Source organism: Asparagus officinalis, chromosome 7, assembly GCF_001876935.1.
Source record: "Asparagus officinalis chromosome 7, Aspof.V1, whole genome shotgun sequence".
In the NCBI taxonomy this organism is placed as follows: Eukaryota; Viridiplantae; Streptophyta; class Magnoliopsida; order Asparagales; family Asparagaceae; genus Asparagus; species Asparagus officinalis.
The window spans coordinates 78,970,305-78,975,127 of record NC_033800.1 but is presented as its reverse complement, the minus strand read 5'-3'; the positions used below and the strand labels follow the sequence as shown (position 1 = coordinate 78,975,127).

At 31.3% G+C, this 4,823-nt stretch overlaps 1 pseudogene; it reads right to left on the bottom strand.

Moving 5' to 3' along the window:
- On the bottom strand, nt 210-734 carry LOC109847406 (annotated as a pseudogene).

Below are 4,823 nucleotides of genomic sequence, written 5' to 3'. Positions count from 1 at the left end.
TCTACGCGGCGACATGATGAGTATGTGATCTACATTGAAATCCAAGAGGAAGGTTAAGATTTTGAACATGAAATCGACAAAAAATAGGACAGATACAACCGAAATGATGCATGCACAGTCACAGTTGAAGGAGAGTCAAAATTTTGGAGAATAGGGGAAGAACAAACCTTTGAAATCTGAGTGAAATCTTCCCAGAGACAACAATGAACTTAGTCAAACAAACTAAATCCCAAGTCATCGTCAGACTCATCGACAGGCTCGTCCTTCTTCTCTTCTTCCTTAGAGGCAGGAGCAGCAGCATTCTCAGCAGATGCAATAGAGTAACAACAAACTTGCTCGGATCCTTTAGATACTCCTTCACTCTCTCAGCCTGTGGGAAGGTGTATTCAGTGTCAACAGCAAGAACGTTCTTGTAGGCATTGACGAACATGTGAGGCGCAACTGCAAGAGTTGGGTAAGAGTGAGCCAAGGACGGCGAAGCAACCATAGAAACACCAGCTACAAACTCGTCAACGAGGTTATCCTCCGTGAGGTTGAGCAACTCTGGGCCTAAGACAGATCCATTGTCATAGACAGAGAGAATCGCAAGCCTACATGAGAGAGGCTTTATCCTAAGTTTAGTCAGGAGGGCAGCCTCAGAGGAATCCACTTTATCTCCTTTCTTGATCAGCTCAACTGGCAATGATGATTTTAGCAATATCATCATTACTCTTTGTTGGGATGTTAAGCCATTTAAAAGAATGAGTTGCGTGTCAGATCGTGTTTTCATTAATCTTGGTGGGAATGTTTAGCCACTTAGAAGAATGAGTTTGATAATCACATTTTATTACAATTTTATACCCTCATTATCTATTTTATATGAATAAATATACCACTAATAATTGCTTTTATCTTTAATTGCAGGTTAATGAAGAATAAGAGCCCAAACTCTCATCTCTCAACAAAAACCCCTTGATTTAATGAAGCTCATGAAGCCAAAGGAATTCTTTCAAATATTTAAGAAATAATTCAAAGTCCAATGGAAAATCAAGAGAAAATGCCAAGCCCAAAAGTCCAAGCCAAAGCTCAAGACACAAGCCCAAAAGCCAAATACAAGAGTTCTGCGGACAGCAACCAGAAGAAGGTAGGCATCGATGCCTGCATCGATGGGGCATCGATGCCTGTATCGATGCCTGTATCGATACACTAGGCAGTTAGTTACGAATCTAAGGCTAAAATTTGTTATTTTTGGATAAGATTTCAATCCAATGGCTCTCATTCACTGATGTTTACTATAAATAGGGGTAGAGAGTGAGGGTTAGAGGTGTGAAAATTTTTTTAACTCTATTTAGAGAGGAGGGCTACTCTTAATTGAGAAGACCTTCCAAAAATTATAACTTTTGTTGCAATTAATAATAATAATTTTTCTCCTCTTTAAATTTTCTTTTCTCCTCTTTGTTGAATGATGATGATGGAGATGAAGAGCAATTTGAAGGTTTGTGTTTATTTTATTTTCCTCTTTTATTTCTTTTTTGTAATTTCTTTATTATTGCTTATTAGTTAGATTTACATTCATGCTTGTAGTGTAGATTTATTTTCTTGTCTTTTTATTTCTTTTTGCACTTTAATTTGTAGAGTAGATTTATTTTCTTACATTTAATTTTTGCAATTTATTTTGTAGTTTAGATTTTAATTCTTTGTAGTTAGATTTAATTCTTGTTCATAGTTTAGATTTTTCTTTTCTTTTTATTTTTGTAATTAGTTCTTTTTCTTCTTGTTTTTATTTCTTGAGATGTGAAATTAATTCCTATAGGAATCTTAGAATTGCATAAAATTAGTCTAATTTCCTTTATATTATATGAATTATTCTCTTTCACTTAAAATGTTCATGTTTAGGATAATCAACTAGAGAACTAATCGGTAGAAGAAGAATTTGATAATCTATACTTATCTTAAATGGTTTGATAGGTTATGCTTATGAATTCTAGGATTATTATCTTATTGTTTAATTTTAGCTTAGATGATAATTTGATAGGTTACACTTTCCTTAAATGGTTTGATAATCTATGCTTAATAAATCTAAGTTGAAATATGATAAAAAGAGAATAGTTTATATTTTGTATTTAAAATTAGCTAGTGGATTATATTCTAGATTTCTTACCTCTTTTGAATCCTCCATCTTGACTTTCTTAAACTTTCTTTTCATTCTTGGTTTTATTTCTTGATTTTATTCATTCTTCTTTCTTGCCTTGTGATTTCATTTATTCTTTGATTCTTATTTCTTTTCTCTAAAATTCAATTTATTGTTACTTGCACATAAATCAAAACAACCACTCATCATATCTCTCTCCACAATCATACATATTCTTTAATCCTATTTTATCACGCACAAAACATAAGAACCAATTCTAATAATCTCTTAAAATCACTTTCCTCGTGGGATCGATAACTTTCTCTTAAAATCACTTTCCTCGTGGGATCGATAACTTTTTATACTATAACTTGATCAATTGTGCACTTGTAATTTTGGTACATAATTTTATACTATAACTTGATCAATTGTGCACTTGTAATTTTGGTACATAATTATGCCGCATCAAGTTTTTTGCGCCGTTACAACCCATCTTATCCGTTGAACTTTTTGATCTATGGGGTATCGATTTCATGGGACCATTTCAAAATTCTTTTGGAAATGTTTACATTCTAGTAGCCGTTGAATACATGTCAAAATGGGTTGAGGCGGTAGCTTGCAAAACTAATAACAACAAGGTCGTTGTCAAGTTTTTGAAAGAGAATATTTTTGCACAGTTTGGAGTACCTCGAGCGATCATCAGTGACAATGGTACACATTTCTGTAACCATTCTTTTGAGGCTTTGATGAGAAAATATTCAATCACACATAAATTGTCAACTCCTTATCACCCCCAAACCAGTGGACAAGTAGAGGTCATAAACGGGCAGATCAAACAAATCTTAGAAAAAGCAGTTAATCATAACAGAAAAGATTGGTCTGTAAAATTATGTGATGCTCTGTGGGCATATAGAACAGCTTTCAAGGCCAATTTGTGGATGTCACCATACAGACTGGTGTTTGGGAAAGCTTGTCACCTACTAGTAGAGTTGGAACATCGAGTAATGTAGGCAATAAAACAGTTGAATTTTGACTCAGACTCGGCAGGTAAGAACAGATTGCTCCAAATAAATGAGTTGGAAGAAATTAGAAATGATGCATACATAAACTTAAAAATTTACAAAAAGAAAGCCAATATTTTTCATGATAAATTAATTTTACGAAAAAATTTCTCTTCAGGATAGAAAGTTTTATTGTACAATTTAAAATTACATCTTTTTCCTGGAAAATTAAGATCAAGATGGACATGTTCATTTATTGTAAAACAAGTTTTCTCACATGGGGCTGTCGAGATAGAAAATCCTAAAAATGGTAATATTTTTAAAATAAATGGCCAACGTCTGAAACCATTTTTAGAATTTTCTACGCTCAGAGAGGAAGAGGTGTTGGTCCTTCATAAACCTCATTATCTATAAAAAAATATAAAAAAATAATAAAATAAAAAGGAAAGGAAAATAAAATAAAATGAAAAAAAACAATAATTATAATTTTTTCTCTCTTATTTGATTTCTTCATCCTCATACTAACATGAATTGCAGATCCTTATCATCATTGTCAACCGAACAAATGTAAGCTCTTCAAGACTTATCTGCTTTACTTTATGCATCAGCGATTTGCATTGAGGACAATGCAAAATTTAGGTGTGGGGGTGAGAATTAGTTATTTTTTTCCTTTATTTCACCTTTTTAGTTGCATTTTTGTCCTTTTTTTTTCTTTTTCTAAAAAAAAATTATAAAAATATTGTCACTTGCCAAATTAATAGAGTTAAGTAATAATTGATCAAATTGATAGATTTTAAATTTTCTAATTCTTAGTTAGTGACATATTCAAGTTCACCTTTTATGATAACTCCAAATAAAATTCTTAAGAAATAATTTTTCAACTAGTATACTTTACTTAAGTCTTACCTTAGATTTTTAATTAAAAATAATGAAATTTTTGCATGCTTAACTTAGAGTTGAAAAAGAAAGCCCGTTAAAATAGAAAACAATCACCAAGAATTAAAGAGTGAAAAAAAAATTATACATATATATATCTATAACACTAACCATTTTTTTATATTGTTGTTTTGTATATATGGTCTTGAAAAATAATTTTTGATCAAGAGACTTGAAAGTTATTTAAAACAATGAGTTAGCATGTTCTTTTCAAAACTTTTAAATTAAATCTCTAAGATTTGACTTGGTTTTGTATTGCTATAATGAAAAAGATTTTCTAAGGAATTTACATTAGAGTTATATATAAAAACGTTTTATTGATTATTAACTAGCTTCAATTAGAATGTCTAAATATATCAAGAAAAATCTGTTATTTACCGACTTATTTAACTTGACAAGTTGACCGAATTTTGTGGGTATATTCACTGCAAACCCTCACGAGACTATATCTCGTCCACTAGGGTAACCTAGGGGTTTAAAGGCATGTTGTATGCGCTAAATACAACCGCGATTCCTGCGAAAGTGAGTTAGGATTTTCTTTTTATTTTCTTTGCTAGAGGACTAACAAAAGTTTAGGTGTGGGGGTATTTGATAATCATATTTTATTATAATTTTATACCCTCATTATCTATTTTATATGAATAAATATACCACTAATAATTGCTTGTATCTTTAATTACAAGTTAATAAAGAATAAGAGCCCAAACTCTCATCTCTCAACAAAAAGCCCTTTATTTAATGAAGCTCATGAAGCCAAAGAGATTCTTTCAAATATT